General features: G+C 51.3%; 2 non-coding genes across 2 annotated transcripts; one reads left to right on the top strand and one right to left on the bottom strand.

The window, feature by feature from the left end:
* Positions 1-14,726: 14,726 nt before the first annotated feature.
* On the bottom strand, positions 14,727-14,820 carry TRNAV-UAC. The gene is made up of 2 exons: positions 14,783-14,820; positions 14,727-14,762 (listed from the first exon to the last, which is right to left on the bottom strand). It is a non-coding gene; the product is annotated as a tRNA-Val (tRNA).
* A 1,102-nt stretch (positions 14,821-15,922) lies between these two features.
* TRNAI-UAU lies at positions 15,923-16,016 on the top strand. Its single transcript has 2 exons — positions 15,923-15,960; positions 15,981-16,016. It is a non-coding gene; the product is annotated as a tRNA-Ile (tRNA).
* Positions 16,017-21,439: the final 5,423 nt, after the last annotated feature.

The raw sequence follows: 21,439 nt of genomic DNA, 5'->3' as shown, positions 1-21,439 counted from the left end.
AGATATACCCTGAGAGGGCATCTATACTGTGATAAAATCCCTGTAGCCCGGCTGGCCTGGATGATCTGATTTGGGCTCTTGGGGCTCAGACTGGAGCCCAGGCTCGGTGACCCTCACCCCTCATGGTGTCTTGTCATCTGGCGACAAAACTGCCCTGTTTTGGTGACAAAATAAAACCCACCTCGACAAGAGGCCTAGAGCTTTGTGCAGCAAACTTAAAGCGACCAATTGTCAGTGTAAATGCTGCTGGTCATTATATCACCATAACTGGCCTCCACCAGTATCCCACAATGCCCGCTGTGAACTTGCCTGCCCTGCAATTCCTGCTACAGAGCCATGGGCCCCTCCCCTTTCATCGCTCAGCGAAGTTCTGACAGCTGAGCCTGCTGCTCTGCTCCGGCAGCCAGGAGCAAATCACTGCCGTGGATGCTGCTCTCTCCCGCCCTGCGAACACAGAGCAGGGTGGCGGGAACTTCCTTACAGTGGGGGGGGGGGCACTGGCATCAGAACTGTGGTGCCACCATGGCACCCCTTCCCTAAGGTCCCACACTCACTCCACCCCTTCTCCCTGAGGCCCCCAACCCCACACCACCCCTTCTACCTGACGCCTCGTCCTACCCCTGCCCCAAGGCCACCCCCACAGAACCCCTCTTCCCCCCAAGACTCCACTCTGTCCACCCTTCTGTCGTTCATCCTTACGGCTTGTAAAAAGTGGTGGGGGCCATGTGCCCTCTAAACCCCCGTGACCCAGCACCCCTGACACCGAGCCAGGCAGGTAGCAGCATGTGTGTGTTTGACAGAGACTGCTGTGCTGTGCTGAGCCAGTGAGGGAAGCGGGGGCTGATATCGGTGCTGTCCCCCTCCCCCTGCCTCAGGACTGGTTGCTTCCAGCAGCTGTCAGAACTTAGAGACAGCGCGCCGACACACTCACTCTTCTCTAACACACACACACAGTCTCTGCCCCATCACACACACTTCAGGTGAAAAGCGGCTGTCAATGTAGTAGGATGTGATGCTGTACCAGCCTATGAGACATTGCAAACCCTTCCCAAATCACCCTGCAGCCAGTTGCACAGTGGGATAGCTACCCACAGTGCACTGCTCTCTGTGGCGATCCAAGAGTTGCTAGCGTGGATGTGCTCTGGTGACACAAGCCGCATAGTGTGGTTATGCAACAGCAGTTTAATTAAAATGCTTTAAGTAAAGCCGCATAACTCTGTTGTGTAGACACAGCCTGAGAGTGAGACAAGACCTAGCTCCTGTTGACACCAAGGATTCTCAGCCACTGAAACTATATTGTTAAATTTAAAGAACCGCAAGTTCCTCCATAGTTGACAGGACTCAACCCCGAGCAGGGAGCCACCAATGGATTTCTAATCTATCACCTTAATCACTCAGCCACAATTACTTTATGCAGTTTTCTCACTACATTCTAGTTCTGATCTCACTGAGTGATCATTTCCAATTGTTTAACCAGACCAGCTTCCACATCACACTCACTGCTGTGCGTGTGTCCATGGCTGAACAGCAAGAATTCCTGCCCATTTCACTTCTGGCTGGAGTATGATGAGAATATGTTTGTGGTTAATGACGTTGCAGAGGATTGTTGTCCCTTTCCTGCCCTTGATTAATCCTGCCTTAATTCAGACAGTCCCTTTCCCGCCATATCCCCAGCACATCAGTGATTGCGATAGCAGGGGGCAGGTTTTCTCTGGGGTTACTGAAATTTGCCAGGGGGTTGGTGGCTCCTTTCTTTCCTCATCCTGGAGTAAACTGAGCTTTTTATTCCATCCTTGATGTTTCATTGGAATAACAACAGCAGCATGAAGAAAGAGGTGGGCACAGCGGGTCTTGGGGGGGGGAGCAGAGAGGTGCAAGCGGTGGGGTGGGCTGGGCTGGGCAGGGGAGGGGACAGAGAGGCGTGAGTGGCAGGCAGGATGGGTGTCACAGGAGGGGCAGAGAGGTGTGGGTGGTGGGCAGGATGGGTGTCATAGGAGGGGCAGAGAGGTGTGGGTGGTGGGCAGACCTTGGGGCAGAGGTGTGTAGAGGCACGAGCAGCAGGCAAGGAGGTTGCAGGGGAGGAGAGGAAGGAGCAAGAGGTGGACTAGCTCCTAGGGAGCTTCCAGAGCTCATGCCCAGCCTTCCTGCATGCAAGAGTCATGGGCCACCTATTCTCTGGGGTCTTCACTAACCAAGCCCCTCCCCGAGCTATGTAGATGGGAGAAAGTGCTCCTGTTGACACAGCGCTATCTGCACTGGGGCTCGGGTTGATAGAACTGCATTGCTTGGGGGAGTGTAAATGTAGTTACACTGACCCTAATTTTGCAGCTACAGAGGCCGGACCTCTCCCCTTTCATAGCTCCAAAAAGTTCTGACAGCTGAGCCACTATCTACACCGGGATTAGGTTGATAGAACTGCATTGCCAGCCTAAGTAAATGTAATTACACCAACCTAATTTTGTAGTGTAGACCTGTCCAAAGAATCACACACCCACCTTGGGAGCAAAACTTCACCTGCTCCTCTGCTTTACAGAATCCAAACACGAGCAAAGCTTGTCAGGCCCCTGTGGGGGTTGGCAGAGAGTCAGGTGTGGGGCAGACAGGATGCTTTTCAATAACAGCAGGTACCATGGCTTAGCTGATTAAAGCACCTGTTTAGTAAACAGGAAGATCCTGGGTTCAATTCCTAGTGGTGCCCTGGGGAGTGGCTTTTGGGGCACCTGGCATTGACTACTGTCAGAAAACAAAGATTCAGAGCTAGGTGGACCAATGGTCTATCCCAGTGTGGCTGTTCCTATGGTTTAAATTACACTCACAGGCACTGATAACAGAGTTACAGAAAGTTTGGGAGTTAAGAGCAGACAGACCAATGGAGAAATGCCATAAGTCCAAGGTAATACTTCACTGCGGTTTTTACCATTTCCCCTTGCTAAACTCCCTCCCAACCTTGTGGGCTCCTAGAGCTGGGTACTGAGCCTGAGCCCAGACACGGACACTGCAACTTTATCCAGACCAAGCTGCAAGATCCTGATTAATATGACATGGGCCAGCCCTGGGTGTTTCATTTGTACTGGAGACGTAGCCTAATGTTATGTCTACACTGTGATTAACACACCCAGGGCACCTGTCCCAAAGCCCGGCTCAGCTGACTCAGGCTTATGGGGCTTGGGCTGCAAGACTATAAAATTACAGTGCAGACAAATGGGCTCGAGCCCAACCTCTGAGGCCCCACGAGGGGGGAGGGTTTCTGGACCCAGGCTTCAGCGTGAACTCAAATATCTGCACCACAGTTTTTAGCCCCTCAGCTTTAGCTCCATGAGCCCAAGTCAGATGACCCAGGCCAGCCCTGCTGCCATCTTTATCCCAGGAGAGATGGACTCTAAGGGTACGTCTCCACTGCAATGGAAGCCCAGGTGTAGCACGCTGTGCTCAAAGCAGCACCCTGCAAGCCCCATATTCACCACTCTCATATAATGATGACATGGTTTGTACAAAGTCTGCCTGGTGAGGTATCATTTCAAAAGTCTTGATCTGTTGCACATTAATATCATGTTGGATTGTGTGTGCTTGCATTGGTTGGGAAGTTATGAAGTTTTGCTCTGTGTGTGTTACTGAGATATGTTATGAGGTTGGGAAATGCCCCCCACCAGCCTTTCAGGTGTGACAAGGGAGGCGCTAGACTCGCTGCTGGCCCATTGAAGGGATCCACACTCCCGAGGACTATCACAGGAACGGTGTACAATGCAGGCTTCTCCGAGATAGCACAGAGACAATGGACACTGCTTGAGTCACATCGTAGCAAAGGAGCTTCGTAGCAAGTTGGAAGAAACTATGAAAGGGGGGTAGAGACATTATGAATTAGCCTCTCTCCCCCACAACTCAATACCTGTAAACACTTCTGGAGGACAAACACTGAACTGAGATAAATGAGAAGAGAATAATAATAATACATTCAAATCAAAGTCCCCAAACAGACTAGTATGGGTGTTTCAGCAGAAAATTTTCAGTTTGGGGAATTTTGTTTTCTCAGTCAGACCTTGCCAAGGGAACCAGGGAGAAAATGTTTGAGTTGCCTCCTTCAGAACACCTTGGCCTAGACACTAGCTCTGGTTCACGGTTGTGGCCTTGCTCAGGATGGGGGTATTTTAATAATTTGGGCAGGTCCCAGGGTGTTTGGGGGAGAGGATGAGGATGTTACCTTTTGAGATAAAAACTAAGAAATACAGCACTAGAGAATTTTTTTTTTAGAAATCTGAGATTTAGACATTTAATTTAAAGCAAGGGGGGTCTGAGTTTCTGAGAAGGTTTTTGTTTGCAAGAAGCAACATTGGTTGATCTGTCATTGTACCAAAGGGGGAGATGGTTGTCTATAAAGGAGAGGTGAAAACTAAACGTAGCAAATGAGGATGCAATTTGAACCCATGCGTGCAGAGCACAATGGATTAGCAGCCCATTTTCTTAACCACTCAGCTACCTCATGTGAGCTGCTAGAAAAGGGACAGGAGGAGAAATCTAAGGCCAGCAGAGATAGGGACAACATGGAGTATTTACATACTAAGCGGAGGCAGGGGCTGAATGAGCTCCCCCCTCACATCTAGTGAGGAGCTGGAGAAAGACTTCAGGAACAGACCGTGTTTGCACAGACACATCTACTCTGCCTAGGTATGCAGCATGATGGGGCCGCTTTCCCAAAATGACCAGTTTTGGCTGGTGGCGGGTTACAAATCACTTTAGGATTGAGTGGAATGAAATGTTATTATCCTTCCTGCATGAGTGAAGGGCAGCAGAACATACCTAGTCCCTCCTGATGGAAGGGTGGGTGGGTGAGGAATAGCTTTTATTGGACTGCATAGAAGTGATTGAGAACGTCTCCCTAAACCAGTGATTTCCCAAACTTTTCACACTGTGCCCTCTTAGCCATGGCTAAGGCCCCCCGGAAAGCTGCGGTCGAGAACCAGGGCTGGGAGTGGGGCTGTGGCTTGCTGGGGAGAGGGGTGCAGACACAGGTAAGGGGGGTCGCGGCTGGGCCGGGGGCTCAGGCTCAGGCTGAGGGTGGGGTGGGCGAAGAGCTCGGACAGAGTGGGGGCTGAGTGGTGCTCCCTCCTTGCCCTCCATGGGGGGCTGGCTCAACCCTGAGGTGCCTCCATGAACATTCCCTCTGTGCCCCCCTGGGAGGCATGCCCCACATTTTGGGAATCACTCCCCTAAACTGACCCCTAGTCACCAAGCAGGGGCTAGTGATGCCAAAGCCCAGGGACAGGGAGCTTTGCCAGAGTGGAGCCTGCAGGTCACATGCTGGGGCCTGACACAGGCTCAGTGCTCTGGAACAGCTCTGAACCAAACCCAGGCAGAGTCCTCATCAGTGTGACACCGCCCAGGGGACGCTGTCACTGGGGGAAACCTCCTTGCCTGCAGCACATCCTGGGACTGACCTTGGAGCTTTCAGCCCCCCTGTTCCATGCCAGGAGCTTCCTGTAGTGAGTCACCTTAAGCAGGGCACCTGGGAAAGCCTTACACCCCCCCACCCCGCAAAGGAGTCCTGCACCCCCAACTTCCACAATCACCAGTGACTCTCAGCCAGCGCTGTACAACAGAAGGTTTATTAGTGGTCTGGAGTCCAGCCTGGGAAATGTTCTGTGTTAGCACAGGAAGCAGGAAGATTCAGCAACGTCCATCTTGGGGAGACCCCGGACTCAGAGCCTGGGCTCTCCCCTTGAGTCCCCAAACCAGCAGACTCCTTGCTCCCAACAGCCCAACACAGCCAGGCCCTTTGCCCCTCGTCTGTCCTTTGTTCTGTTTCCCTGGCAACCTGCTCATCTGGCCTCCAGCTCTTTCTTTGTTCTCTGAAGGACGTAAATCCATACCCTGTAGAGGTCAAGCAGAGGAGTTTATTACACACAGCGCTGGCGGAGTGTCACCTGGCTTATTAGGCTCAGAGGCACTGTCAGTCAATTGATTACAACAGAATATATAGATTTTCCATGGCGGGGGAAAGTGACGGGATAGGCAGCTCCGCACCCCAGCTTAGGTTTTGCAGCAAGACAAGATAGCACAGTAGCCAATGGTTAAGAGGTTACATAATGTCTCCGCTCATGGTCTCAAGTTAGCAAGTTAACATTTAATGAATACTTTGATAAAATGTTATTAATATAAAATATGTATGTTGAATTCTGATTTGGGGTCCACAGGAATGGAGCAACTCCTTTGATTGTCCAACAGGCACATTCCTAGGGGTTAAAGCAAAGAAACGGTGAAAGTATATGGCAATAAAGATTGTTTTTTGTGTGTCTAAAGGCAAGGCATTGATTCCTGGGAAGGGAGGTGGAAGGATGCCATATCTTATACTGACATGTGCCAACTTCTCATAAACTCAAGGTTGGATCTGTGGGAAGAACATCTCCCTACAGAAGAGACTAACACAATAGGAAAAGTTTCAGAGTAGCAGCCGTGTTAGTCTGTATCTGCAAAAAGAACAGGAGTACTTGTGGCACCTTAAAGACTAACAAATTTATTTTAGCATGAGCTTTCGTGAGCTACAGCTCACTTCTTCGGATGCAATAGGAAAAGGGATTCTTTGTTCAATCTGCAACTTTGAATAAGACACAATTATTTAGTTTCTTAGCTCCAACACCTGGCAATTTGCTGACTAGGCCTATCTTAGCAAGCAAGGCTTTCTGTTTATCCAGCTTTCTCTTAGCTAATCACGATGTGTTAGGCATCTGGTCTCTTGACCATACTCTGAACTTTGGGTCTGGAAAAGAGCTGGCATAATCCATAGACCAGGTTGTTATATAAACTGCACATGGATTTGAACCCTTCACATACAGTAATGGCAAAGTTCTTGGTTCAGGCTTGTAGCAATGATGGAAGAAACTGCAGCTTGAAATCAAGACTCTGGAGTACATCCACAGTTGGGATGGGTCATCAGTCCTTTTTAGAGAGCTTCAGTTTGTAGCAAAGTCCCTGCAGAGGTATGAAGCAGGATTGAAGACAAGATGGAGATGAGGCATGAGCATTTTATAGTCTCTTGCCATGTGGTCTTCGCTTTCTTTGTCCCAAGGACACTTTATCCAGCATGTGACATAGAAAAACCTTAAAGTTCTGTCCATAGGCAGGTCCCTGCATACCTTGCTGAGGCACAAGGTGTATCTGCCTTCTCTCAATGGGTCGATTGTATAGCTCATGGTCCTTAATGGGCCATCAAGCAGGCTAGGCAGAACTGACACCAACTTGTCTGGCTGGGGTGTTCCCCGGAAGCATAGCACAAGTTTGAAATATGGGCAGCATTGAGCCAATATTTATAACGTTCAACTACAAAAATTGATACACATCTAGAGATAGCATAATTCTAATCAGCCAATCAAAACCTCTCCATAGACCCCTTTCACGACAGCTCTTGTGTCATCCAGAGGGCCTGTGATATGCAGGGGGTCAGATTAGATGCTCTAATGGTCTCTTCTGGCCATAAAGTCGACTAATTTCTGAAAAACTGAGTGTAGCATTGGGAGCAGCGTCTGATGTTTTACTGTCTAGCCGGCTTGCTTCCTAGAACGAATGCTCCTTGAGTGGGGTGATCCACAGGGAGTAGCTCAAACCTCCAAAGTGCCTGGCCAGGGGCAGGACATTAGCACAGCAAGGGAGGGGTGTGGCAGTGACATCACAAAGGCCTTTTGCAGGACCTCAGACTATTGGTCAAAGGTGGTGGGGAGGTGGTGACCTCACAGAAAGATGCTGACATCAGCCAGGCAGGACAGGGGCGAGGGGCCAGGGAAACCTCAGAGACCCCTGTGGCTTTGCTTCAGCAAGTCTCCTTCTCCAGGTCTCTCTTTGAGGACTGAGAGAGTATTCGGGTTCACGGACATGAGCGCCAGGAGGAACCTCTTTCGAGTTTTCTCCTTCCCTTTTAGTGATTTTACTAGAAAACAGCCATCCCTGTTTTAGAAGGTAAGAGCCTCCTCGAGGTTTGAAACCTGTTTGGTCTGATCCATCCGGTGACAGTTGAATTCTAGGCATGGAAAACACGAGCTTAAGGAGGCAGAATTTTATTCCGCACCTGGGATTTTGTCCCTTAGAAACACTGGGGATTATTGTTTGTCCTTTTTGTTTCACCTTTTCCTGCATCCCTCCCCCCCTCCTTTCTCTTCTTCTCTTGCTTCTTTTGTCCTTTCTCCTGTTCCCCTCCCAACACCAGGAGGGGTGTGTGTGTGTGTGTGTGTGTGTGTGTGTGTGTGTGTGTGTGTGTGTGTGTGTGTGTGTGTGTGTGTGTGTGTGTGTGTGTGTGTGTGTGTGTGTGTGTGTGTGTGTGTGTGTGTGTGTGTGTGTGTGTGTGTGTGTGTGGAGTGGCAGCTCCCACTGTGGGAAGTCCACCCAAAAATGTGGGGCTGAAATAGTGCTCGGGCAGTGATCCCACCGGTGACCTGGGCCATCCTTTGGGCTCTCTGGTGAGAACCCTCAGCCTCCCATCCTCAGTCTCTACCCTGATTGGCTGAGCAGGGGGTTATTGACAGGGAGGAGACTCAGGTCCTTGTTGTTCTCTTTTAAGACCAAGTAAATAAGTCAGAACCAGTCATATGTTTGACAAATTTTGCTGCTTCGCTGTATTAATGGTATCTCAGCAGTTCATGATTCTCTCTAACATTGCAGTTCTCCTAAAATACATGCTGAATAATTACTGGGCACTGTTGTTGGTCTGGAGCTCATTTGAGAGCACTTTACTCAAGTCATTCAATGTTTGAAATTCAAGATCTGATGGTTAGTTTGAAAATCAAGGCTCTTGGGTCCTATTTCCAACTCTGCCCCTGGCTGGCTGTGTGACCTAAGACAAGTCAATTCTCCTTTCTCAGCCTTAGCTTCTCCCTCTTTCAAGTAGGGATAATAATGATCTGCTCCTAGCTACCTCACGGTGGGTGGAGGATGAGGATCCATTGGAGAGTGTCACTAGGAATAGTGCATAATATGAGGTGTCCTATCACATTTACTCAGAGCAGATTATGACATATTAGAATAGCTGAAATAGTCTATTTGATTTTTGTTTTGAAATTGTTAAGAGCAGCAACTACTTAGCTCTGACTGAAGCATCTTATCTAATGTTTGTGGTCTAAGTGTCTCCCCTCTGTGTGTGACGAGACAATTTAACACACTGTGACAAACAGGAGATGCTTTTGTTTTGCAACAAAATATTTGTGCAAAGAACTTTCATCCCACTTGTTTTGATTTCGAGAAACAAACTGGTTTAGTCTGAAGGGGATTTTCTGACATTGAACAGGTGCAGTGTGTCCCGTGACACCCGCCCGCTATACGCCGGCCCCTGCAGAGGCGCCATTGATGCAGCTGGTTCTGCTGGAGCCCTGTGGTTGCCCTCGTTCGGCCAGGAACAAGCCTCAGGTGAGCTGCAAAGAATCCTGTCCAACCACGTCTGGCAGCCGCCATCATGTAGCCAGAAGTCCGCACACCTGCCGGGGAAACAAACCAGCCACCAGAAAGTGGTCCATTGTCTCACGCGGTGCCAGAGCCTGACACAGCACCCATGGGCAACCTTTGCTCTGCACACGCCGGCCGTGCACACGCCGGCCAGTTCCCATGAAAGATGTCACTTCACGTCTCGGTACTTAAAAGGTACCTGTGCCACTGGCAGATACTTTAAGGCTCCCGGCAGTGAGTTCTGGGGACAGTTGCTCACTTTCACTGAATGTAACTGTATGTGCAGCTCTGTGCAGTCACATTTGATAGAAGTTTGGTAATTAAATTATACAAGAGGGTCAGGTAAAGTGGCTACTACCACCACTATGTTTTGTCCTGCGAAGCCTTTACAGCCATTCTGAGGGGAAACGGGCCCTTTGCCCACAGAAATGGTCTATAGGGGACTGCTCCAGGCAGCAGGTGGAGAGATAATCTCATCAAAATGATTTGACTCCTGGGTAATGTAAGCAAAATCACTAAAGGAATGTCCAGGGTTTCTATTGGCACTTAACTCGGCTGCCCCTGGCTGGCTCTGGTTGTACAAGATGGACGTGTAATCGGGCTTCAGTTGTGTAAAAAAGAGTAATCACAGTGCAAGGGATGTTAGACAAAAGAGAACTTTGTGTGTGATGATGTAAGGTTTTAAGGGCCTAAACTGACACTCATGGTTTGTAAAACTCTTGTTTTGAAGGTTTAAGATGAATTGGTTTGGTTCTGCTTTTTTGGGATTTTTATATAATGCCTCTGAAAATCCATTTGAATCATTCCAAGTGGCAAAACTGCCTAGACACCTTTTGCCAGACACAGGTAACTAGTGTTGTTTGGGTTTGGTATTTAGCATTTAACCCTTAAGGTACCTCACTACTCTATAAAGTTCAAGACCAAAGTTATGGCTGTAGTAAGGGGCAGCCAGAACCAGAAGGATGAAGAAAGAAACATTGGTTGGACAGACGGATGGATGGACAAACCGAATAATTAAGCCTCTGTTTAAAAAAATCCACAAAAACGCTTAAAAATATTAAAAGGAAAAAAGGGGCAAAATGTTTCCCGTTTACCAAAATACCTCAGCCTAGCTCTGCCCTTGGGGTTTGGGGGTGGGGGCACTGATAGCAGGGTTCGCCTAGGGCGCCAGGTGCTGGCAGCTAGTCTAGGGCTGCTCCTGCCCAGAGGCCTTTATTCCTCCAGCCTGCAAGGACAGAGGGGGTGTCAGGAAGTTGCCCCTTCAATCCCACTCACAAAACCCCTTCTGAGGAAAGGCAAAATCCTGAAGAGAAAAAGTGACATCAAGAAGGACTCCAGAGACAGAGCTTTTTAAGACCTTGGGGAATAGTTGAGTGTCTGACCAGGGACTTGAACCCTGGACCCTCAGATTAAAAGCCTGATGTGCTGCCAACTGAGCTAGCCAGGGTCACAGAGAGAGTAAGTCAGTTCATGCAGAGGAGAAACTATGGAAGAAAAAGAGCAGGAAACAATAGAGGAAACCTGCTGGTCTCTCTCTCTCTCTTCCCAGCCCTAGCCCTGGCCTGCTCCTCCCGCCAGCGCCCTGAGGCATTTTGCCAGCACCTTGCCCCAGTCAGCTCCTCCCTCCCCAAACGCTGGCAGGCCCAGCTCAGGAACCTGGCCGCTCTTACAGCCGCCTCTTCCGCCCTGACCAATAGGGAGGAGGATTGAGTCTCCCTCCCTCAGGCCTGTGCCTCAGCATTCCTAGGGAAAGACCAACCCCGCCAAAGTGACTTTGGGCCAGTAGGTCAACCAAGAGGGCGGCCTCCTGTGCCTGGCTACAGCCCAGCTGCAGAACGCCGAGTAAACCCAGAAGACAGCCCCCTTGGTTGACCTACTGGCCCAAAGTCATGTTGGCCATGTTGGTCTTTCCCCAGGAATGCTGAAGGGCGGGCCTGGGTGGGGGGGTGTGCGCAATGTCACACCCTCCTCCTGAACTTACTGCCAGAGGCTTGGACACTGTCCATGGTAGAGGCGGTACACCTAAAATCCCTGCTTGTCTCTGGTCACACCCCCTTTCAATACCTTTAAATGTATGATATCCTACATGGGTGGTCTAGCAAGGTATAGGGTTCCTGGTCCCAGGCTGCCTGAAAACATGTTGGGGTGTGGTATTGCTAACAGAGTGCAGACAGCAATATCTGTTAACGTGTAGGTGTCTTGGCATTTAGCCACCAATGGCATAAGGCAGTGTGCCTCAGTTTCCCCTCCCACACAGCAGCGTAGGCCTGTTATGCTTTTGCTGCTGTGCCAAGCTTCCAGCCTGTTTACAGGTATGAGATGAAAAGAAACAATTCTTGTGGGACTGTCTTGTCACCATCCCTAGCATGTATAAAAGTTTTTTTTTCCCCACAAAACAGGTATGTCCCACATCTTTAAAGCGTTTACCACTAGTATTAACTCCTTGGGCTTGATGACGTAGCAAAAGACCCCCAGATTAACAGCAAATCTACGGCGGACAGGTTTTGTTCACACAATTTAGCTTGTTTAGTGTCTATTACATTTCCCAATTCCTTTGTGTACCCTCGTAAGTGCTCTGATGCAGATTGTTCTGCCTCTTTGGAGAAGGTTTTAAATTCAGGCATGTGTTTGAGGTGTTGGCAAGGAAGGGTGCACTGCAACCATGCCTGCCCTTGGCCCAAATCACACATTCCTTCAAAGCTTGTAATGTCTTTTCCCCTCACCCACGTATCTAACAAATCTCTCATTTCATTTACATAAGCCACATTACTGAATCCAGATCCCCTCTTAAGACTCCTGAATTTAACCCTGTAGGTTTCAGGTGTAATCTGAAACTGTTTTAAAACTAGTTCCTTACATTTACCATAGTTTGTAGCATCATCAATAGGCATCTCATTCAATATGTCCATAGCTCTTCCAGTCAATTTGGCTACCAATATGACCATTTTTTGATCACCAGGGATTTCACAGAGGTGCAGAGTCTCTCAAAGGTGATGAAATATTCAGCAATATCACTGGATTCATCATACTGTGGACATAGTCACTCCCGTTTGTGGATTTTTGGGGACGTGGAGCCAGCTGCTGGAAGGTTTTGTCTCTTCCACTCCATAACAGCCAGTCCATGCTTCTGGGCCTCAGTTTGGGCCTCTATTTCTCTGTCTCTTAACTCCAGGGCTCTTGTGTGAGCAGCTCCCTCCCTGGCTGCCTCTGCTTCCATAGCCCTTCTGTGCACAGGTGTCTCTGCTTCTTTGAGCTTCAATTGAAACTCCCGGTCCTTTGCCTTCTCTTCTGCTTCCAGTCTGGCCAGCTCTAGTTAAGTAGCTGCCTCTCTGGTAGTCATTTGCCTCCTTTCTTGTGCTGAGACACCCCCTCTGCAGTTCACTGAAACTGGGATGCACTCAGCTCAGGGGGCTTCTTAGTTAACAGAGACTTTCCCAGCGCCCAGTGTTCAGCCTTTCTGGGCAGCAACTTGCAACCTGTGCAGTTCCAGCTTCTTCTGCTCTTCACTCTTCATTAGTTTGCTTATTTTTCTTTCCCTATTTCCCTTACCCGAAAGGAGCAAACAGAAAATCATAAACCAGTAACCACTTTGTCTGTTCTCTAGCCACCACACCCAACTCACTACCAGTCTCTCAAAGCAATCAGCTGTGAGTCTGGAGGTCAGGACTGGGATAGCAAGGGCTGCGGGTCAGGAGTGAGGGGCACCATCAGAGCTGGAGGGAGCCCAGGGGCCTGCGAGTCGGGAGTGAGGGGCACCGGTAGGGCTGGGGGAAGCCGAGGGGCTGCGGGTCGGGAGTGAGGGGCACCAGCAGAGCTGTGAGTCTGGAGGTCAGGACTGTGATAGCAGGGGCTGCAGGTCGGGAGTGAGGGGCACCAGCAGAGCTGTGAATCTGGAGGTCAGGACTGGGATAGCAGGTGTAGCGGGTCGGGCGTGAGGGTCACCAGCAGTGCAGTGACTGGGGAGCTCAGCGGGAGCCCAGGGGGCTGCAAGTAGGGAGTGAGGGGCACCAGCAGAGCTGTGAGTCTGGAGGTCAGGACTGGGATAGCAGGGGCTGCGGGTCGGGAGTGAGGGGCACCGGTAGATCTGAGGGAAGCCCAGGGGGCTGCAGGTTGGGAGTGAGAGGCACCAGCCACGCAGTGACTGGGGAGCAAAGTGGGGAGCCAAGGGGGCTGCGGGTCAGGAGTGAGGGGCACCGCTATAGCTGGGGGGAACCCAGGGGGCTGCGGGTCGGGAGTGAGGGGCACCAGCAGACCTGTGAGTCTGGAAGTCAGGGCTGGGATAGCAGGGGCTGCAGGTCGGGAGTGAGGAGCACCAGCTGCTCAGTGACTGGGGAGCTCAGCGGGGAGCCCAGGGGGCTGCGGGTTGGGACTGAGGGGCACCGGTAGGGCTGGGAGTGAAAACTATGCAGTTCAGAATGTGAATAGTGACCTCGTCTCCTTCCTGCACCTGCTCTACATGGCTCCACAGCAGCTTCTCCACCTGCAGAGTCACCCCAGCACGGCAGTGCAGCCGCCCAGGGTTCAGCAGGGGCCCCTGGCAAGGACAGTGGGTGCAGCTAACAGCCCAGTGTGCCTGGCCGTGAGGCAGCTGTTAAAAAAGCAACACCCGCCCCCCCCCCCCCAGAAGTACAGAGACTGAATTCCCCAACTTTAACATCATGGCCCCCTGTAGAAAGCCACACGTGTCAGTTGTATTTTCACAGGGAGATGCAAAAATCAAGTGACACCAATTTTCAAGTTGAGTAAATAAAGTTGAGGAGATAGTTATTAACCTCACAAAAATACACTAAAGATCCCTCAACATAACACCTGAAGGTGAAATATGGACAGAGACAAACCTTGTCAGCAAAGGCTCATTTCCCAAACGATCCTCAAAATGTTACTAATTCCCACCCCTCCTCCACAGGAGCTCTGTGCAGTGTAACTGTTCTTCAGGCAGCTTCCCATTAAATACTGTTGTGGGACATTCCCAGACCTGGAAATGTACCTACGACAGAATTTGAAGAGGAAACCTGGCTCCCCGCACCAGGCGGGATTTGAGTGTTTTGTCCCTGTCACTTAGAGTTTGTCAATAGTACAGACGCCAGGGGCAGGACTCCAGGCTCTGCTTGAGGGATCCTGGCACAGGGGCTGCAGGAGGGAGGGGGGCAGAAAGGATTGCAGGTTCTGACCTGTGCTCTGGAGAGGAGGTAATAATTGAAGGGGGTGTTTTTGACTATTCCCCTGCCTCAGGGTCCCCAGGGCTAGAATTCTACATTCCACAGGGCCAAATAAGGGGGTGATGCCATGTGGTCAATGAAAACCAGTGCTCCAGGTGAGGTTTGAACTCACAACCCCAGCATAGCTCCTCTCAACACTGCCCTGTAAGTACTGCGCACTAACCAATTGCACCACTAGAGCACCTGTTAATTATAATTCTGAGACCCCCCTAGGCTGATACAGGCAAGGAGTGACCCCAAAACATTCTCAGTGGAGGTGAGAGCCGGTAGCGACAAGTGTTGTACTCGGTGGGGTGGATCCTTCTTAATGGTTCCAGGCACCATTTGACACCTTGTGGTCCCACCAGGAGCGGGGCAGGCTCCCTAAAAGCAGGGCCGCCCAGAGGATTCGAGGGCCTGCAGCAAAGCGGGGGAGCAGACATAAAAAAGGTGCCACCCGCTGTGGCGCTTGTACTCACTGGATGGCATCCGAGTCTTCAGTGGCGGCGGGTCCTTCACTCGCTCCGCGTCTTCGGCAGAACTGAAGGACCCGCCGCTGAAGTGTTGCCGAAGACCCGGACCGCTGCCGGGTGAGTAAAAATTAAAAAGGCGCCTCTAGCCAGGGAAGGGATTCTTGGCCAGGGCTTGTGGGGCAAATTGCCCCACTTGCCCCCCGCACTTGCCCTGCCTAAAAGTAGCAGCCACTAGAGCCCAAACAGTAGCCCCACCCCTTCCACTCGAGGCCACGCCCCTGCCCTCCCTTCTCCCCAAGGCCCCGCTCCTACGCTGCCTCTTCCCCCAAGACCCCTCCTGCCACTCGCTGCTCTCCGCCCCCTCCCCCACTCACTCGCCCTTACGGTCATTACAAAGTGGCAAGGCAGAGCCCTCCCATTTTTTAATGTCCTGGGGTGTTGTTCCCCCCTGTTCAGGCACCCCTGGGGCCCTGCACTTCACACAGCTCTCCCTGATTTCACCTGCTAGTGAGGGAGCCTCACTGCTAGCACAGACTGGGCAGTTTCTTGCATGAGAGACACTGTCCCAAAGCAGGACTAATGCTTAGAGCTGGTTCTCAGTGATTTCAGATCTGTTGGTCTGCAGCAAGACTCTCCATTGAGTCTTAACCAGCTCTGTTATTACACAGGGAAGAACAAAAGGGTGAAATGGGGCCTGGAACCCTTAAGAAGAATCCACCCCACCAAATACAACACTTGTCGCAACCTGCTCTCAAGCTCCACAGAGACTATTTTGGGGTCACTCCTCGCCTTTATCAGCCTAGGGAACTGGGAGAACAGCAATTAACAGGTGCTCTAGTGGCGCAATTGGTTAGCGCACAGTACTTATAGGGCAGTGCTGAGAGGAGCTATGCTGAGGTTGTGAGTTCAAGCCTCACCTGGAGCACTGGTTTTCATTAGCCAAGTGGCATCACCCCCTCATTTGGCCCTGTGGAATGTAGAATTCCAGCCCAGGGACACTGAGGAGGGGCAGAGTCAGAAATGCCCCCTTCACTTATTACCTCCTCTCCAGAGCGCAGGTCAGAATCTACCATCCTCTCTCCCCCGCAGCCCCTGTGCCAGGATCCCTCAAGCAGAGCCTGGAGTCCTGCCCCTGGCGTCTGTACTATTGACAAAGACTAAATGACAGGGACAAAACACTCAAATCCCGCCTGGTGCGGGGAGCCAGGTTTGCTCTTCAAATTCTGTCGTTGGTACATTTCCAGGCCTGGGAATGTCCCACAACAGCATTTAATGGGAAGCTGCCTGCAGAACAGTTACACTGCACAGAGCTCCTGCGGAGGAGGAGTAGGAATTAGTAACATTTTGAGGATCGTTTGGGAAATGAGCCTTTGCTGACAAGGTTTGTCTCTGTTCATATTTCACCTTCAAGTGTTATGTTGAGGGATCGTTAGTGTATTTTTGTGAGGTTAATAACTATCTCCTCAACTTTTTTTACTCAACTTAAAAATTGGTGTCACTTGATTTTTGCATCTCCCTGTGAAAATACAACTGACACGTGTGGCTTTCTACAGGGGGTCATGATGTTATAGTTGGGGAATTCAGTCTCTGTACTTGTGGGGGGGGGCTGCCTTTTTACAGCTGCCTCAGGGCCAGGCACACCGGGCTGTTAGCTGCACCCACTGTCCTTGCCAGGGGCCCCTGCTGAACCCTGGGCGGCTGCACTGCAGTGCTGGGGTGACTCTGCAGGTGGAGAAGCTGCTGTGGAGCAGGTGCAGGAAGGAGACGGGGTCACTATTCACATTCTGACCTGCACAATTTTCCAAATTTGGGAATGTCCGAGAACAATTCTAAGGGGAAGGTGAATGCAGAGCAGTGACACTGGAGATGCCCAGACCTCCAATGGGGGCGGCGTGGAAATTAATAATGGGAAGATCATTTGTGAAATTAGTCGTCACTGACAAGCTTTGTCTCTGTTCCTATTTCACGCTGTGGTGTTAGTTAGAGGAATCAGTGCAGATTTTTACCATATTAATTAAACACTTAATTTTATTTAACCAAGCCAAAAACTTGGTGTCACTTATTTTTTCTCTGGCCTAGCAAGAATGAATTGAATTTCGTGATTTTCTGGAAAGTGCAGAGAGATTGAATGTGGGGAATTCAGTCTCTGTGTTTGTGAGCTGATGTTTTCCTCTCACAGGTCAGTACCTGCATTGAAATACCAAGAGGGATCTAAGGGCTGGTGTACGCTGGGCACTGAACTGGCAGAGTGACATCTCTCAGGGTGTGAACCCCCCCCCCCCAAACCCATAGAGTTAAGGTGACCTAAGCCCGGGTTAGTTAGTGCTAAAGAAAAGGAAGAATTGTTCTGTCCATGTAGCTATTACAGAGATGGGAAAACCCCTCCAGTCACTGTCTACTCCAAAGTGCTATAGCAGTGCCACAGCAGCGTTTTAAGTGTAGACAGAGTGAAAGTAGATCTGGCTCCAGTTTGCACTGTGGATGCTCAGGCACTAAGACTACAGTAATAATAACAACAGCGCAGTGCTTGCGTAGCTAGCAGGATTTGAACCTGCGCGGACAGACCCCAATGGATTTCTAGTCCGTTGCCTTAACCACTTGGCCACAACTACTCAATACACAGTTGTTTCACTACATGATGATTCTGTTCTCACTGAATTGTCACTTCAAATTGCTCAGACCAGCTTCCCCAGCACACTCATGACTGCGCATCAGTGTAAGTGTGTCCTGGGCTGAACAGCGAGAATTCCTGCCCATTTCCCTTCCAGCTGGAGCAGGATGAGAGTGTGTCTGTGTGAATGACATTGCTGTAGATTGTTGTTCATTCCCCACTCTGACAATTCAGACAGTCCCTTTCCTAGTCAAATCTCCAGCACATCATTCCAATAGCAGGCGGCAGGATTTCTCTGGGGCACTGAAATTTTTTCAGGGGGCTGGTGCATGAACTCAGCCTTGCATTACACCCTTGATGTTTCATGGACTAACAACAGCAGCAGAAAGAAAGAGCCGAGCCAATACCTCCCTGGCAGGGATGGAGGTGCCACGTCCCCTCTGTCTGACCGTCGCCATTGCAGGAGAGAAGGGTTCACTGGAATCGAATGCCCTGGCTCAGACCAGAGACACAGGAAGATTTTGCTTTTCATGGATCTGTGCAAAGCAAATTTTGTCTTTGTGTGAAACTGAGGTCGGAAATTAAACGTCCACATGGTGGCCCAATGCTCTAGGGAATGTGGGTGAAGGACTCGGGCTGAGAAATGATTTAACAGGGGGTTGTTTCAATTTATTGCCCTGATTAAAATCTATGGCTAAAAGGCAGCCACTGTTGTTAGTACTTGTACCTGTGTAGGGACACCCCAGTGGGTGTCAAGTCCATTGTCTTCACCAGGGGCAGTCGATTATTTTAGCAAAGTACAAATTTCTTGGTCAAGGTCTAGACTCCAGAGAAAACAATACACTGCTGATAGGAAGAAGTACAAAAAAAGATTTTGCAGCCACCGTGGGCATAACTATGATGTGTCGTGTTTCACTCTTTATATCTGGCGCCACCTCCTTTCCCTTTAGCCTTGTAGTTGACCAAGGGCAAAGCTGAACATCTCCTCAGATACCAGGGAGTGTTTATGTCCATTCCTGCGAGCTACACAGGGGTTTGATGTTGCTGTTTCAGTCCTCTGGCTCTGCCGGGATAAGGAACAATTCAGGCTGTCACTGAACTGAAGGAGGAAGATCAGTTTTTGACAGGGAGAGGGACGCCTCCTCTTAAAGGTGTTTGTCTGGCTGGCAGTCCTGGTTCCCAGGTCTCACCCGTGGGGCTCCAGCAGTTTTGGGACCAGGTCACTCCCTTGGCCCCACCTGCCGCCCCCAGGCGTTCCCCCCCAGGGACCCCAGCAGTGCAGTGGAGCTGAGCAGCATCTGCCTGCTTGCTCCAGTGGCTGCCGGCCCCTCCCCATGGCAGGGCAGGGTTGGTCTGTGCCTCCGCACGCTGCCTCTGCCTGATCACCCCTGTGGCCAATGGGACGCTGTGGGGGTGATGCCTGGGGGCAGCAGCACACGGAGGCCCCCCCAGCCCGCCCCGCCTTGGAGCCCCAGGTAAGCGCCACACTCCTGACTCCCTCCCAGAGCCTGCACCCCCCTCCACACACGCCTGCCCCCAACTCCCTCCCACAGCCTGTGCCCTCTCCCTCCACACACCCCCTCCCACCTGCCCCAATCTCCCGCCCAGAGCCTGCACCCCCACCCATCCTCCTGTTCCCCCACCCCCTGCCCCAGCCCAGAGCCTGCACCCAGCACCCAAACTCCCAGAGCCATAACAAGGAATTTTTGTGCCGAGGCAAGGGCCGGCTCCAGGCTCTTTGGCGGCAGGTCCCTGAGTCCCTGTTGGAGGGAAGGACCTGCCGCCCAATTGCCGCCGCTGCTTCATTCATCCTTCGGTGGCAATTCGGCAGCGGGTCCCTGAGTCCCTCTCGGAGAGAAGGACCCACTGCCAAATTGCTGCCGAAGAAGTGGCAGCAATAGAGCTGCTGATGAAGCGCCGCTGATCGGGGTAGAGCTGCGCCCCTCCACTTTGCGCACCCGAGGCAAGTGCCTCACTCGCCTGGCCCATGTTACGGTGCTGCAAAACTCCATCCCAGAGCCTGCCCCCCAGAACCCCTCCCCCACCCAAACTCCCTCCCAGAGACCAGCCTCTCACCCCTCCTGCACCCAAACTCCCCCCAGAGCCTGCACCCCTCCTGCATCCCAAACCCCAGCCCAGGGCCTGCACCCCAGACCTCCTCCCCCGACCCAAACTCCCTTCCAGAGACCAGCCTCTCACCCCTTCTGCACCCAAACTCCCCCCAGAGCCTGCACTCCAGAACCCCTCCCCCACCCAAACTCCCTCGCAGAGACCAGCCTCTCACCCCTTCTGCACCCAAACTCCCCCCAGAGCCTGCACCCCAATCCCCAGCCCAGGGCCTGCACCCTAGACCTCCTCCCCCTATACAAACTCCCTCCCAGAGCCTTAGGCAGGTGGAGGGTGGAGTTTTGGGGGCGGGTTCTGGGCAGTATGAGTGACATTATTGGCCCACTGGGAGGACTGGAGGACTGGCACTGGCCCTAAGGTAAATTGTGGTTGAGACCCTGCTTTAAGGGATTGGAGCAATGCTGGAGAGACTGACGGGCAGGGAGCTGGGGAGCTGTGTGTGCCCCAAGGAGAGTTGTTGTTGTGCTCTGGTGACACAGAGCGGGGGTGGGGAGTTTGTAAGCTGTGGTGTTTGTATAGAAGAGAGAAAGTTTACTAACCCCCAGGTTAAAAACTGTTCCTGCTCTGGGCTATCCAGGGCACTCTCTGTTGTGAGTGTAGGTCAGTGGGTGAATGTTTCCCTGCAAGGTAATGGGTTCCTAGTTCCAATCCAAGTGATTCCCTTTAAAAACTTTTTCAAATGAAAATCGATTTCCAGACCCATCTCCAGTATGTTCAGGAGTTCGCTGAATGGGGGGGGGCGGCTTGAAATGAATTTAAATACTCAGCATTTTCCTGTGCAAATGAATAAAGACCTAGCAGAGCTGTCCAGCAGCTGAAATCAGTTCCAGTCCTCGGCGTCTCTAAGAGGGACACTCGGTAGCTGAGGCACGTGGGACACCTCTGTGGTGAGGACAGGTGAAAAAATGCTGGATTCAATGAAAGATGAGAACATAGGAGGGGAAGGTGAACGGCAGCACCACACAGGGTCATAACACTCAGACACGGGGCTTCACTGTCACTGCCCCTGTGTTTTCCATCATTTCTATCCTAAGGAACACACCCTCCCCCACACACTGTCACACACAACCTTCTCCCCTTGAGCCCCATCCCACCCCTCCCCCTCTCCCCCACACGCCATGGGACACAGCCTCTCGGTGACTCACCCAGATGGGGGCTTGTCTCTGCATCTCCCCAACAGGGGAGCAGAGAGCCGAAAGGGCCACAGGAGACCAATGGAGCTAGGCAGGGATAGAAAAGACTTCCCCTCCCTTCCCAAGAGTCCCGTTAATCTCACCCATGGGACGTTCCAGCACCGGGTGGGCTCAAAGCACCAACCTTCCCCTCAGCAACGGAAGGGGGAACCAGCTCTATCACATGGAAGGAGGCTCCCCACCTCTGCTGCTGCCATCCTGCAGCCTTTAATATGGATTTGTTTTAGCTAATGCAACCCCCCCTCCCCCACTCCGCTAATCCATCCATGAAACATGGAGACAAACCCTTGGAAACAGGGTCTAGTGGTGCAATGGGTTAGTGCCCAGTACTTACAGAGCAGTGCTGAGTGGAGTCATGCTGAACTTGTGAGTTTAAACCTCAGCTACAGCACTAGTTTCCTTTAAGCAAATGGCTTC

This window comes from Mauremys mutica, unplaced genomic scaffold (genome assembly GCF_020497125.1).
Source record: "Mauremys mutica isolate MM-2020 ecotype Southern unplaced genomic scaffold, ASM2049712v1 Super-Scaffold_100248, whole genome shotgun sequence".
Classification (NCBI taxonomy): domain Eukaryota; kingdom Metazoa; phylum Chordata; order Testudines; family Geoemydidae; genus Mauremys; species Mauremys mutica.
This window is presented reverse-complemented; position numbering and strand designations above follow the sequence as displayed.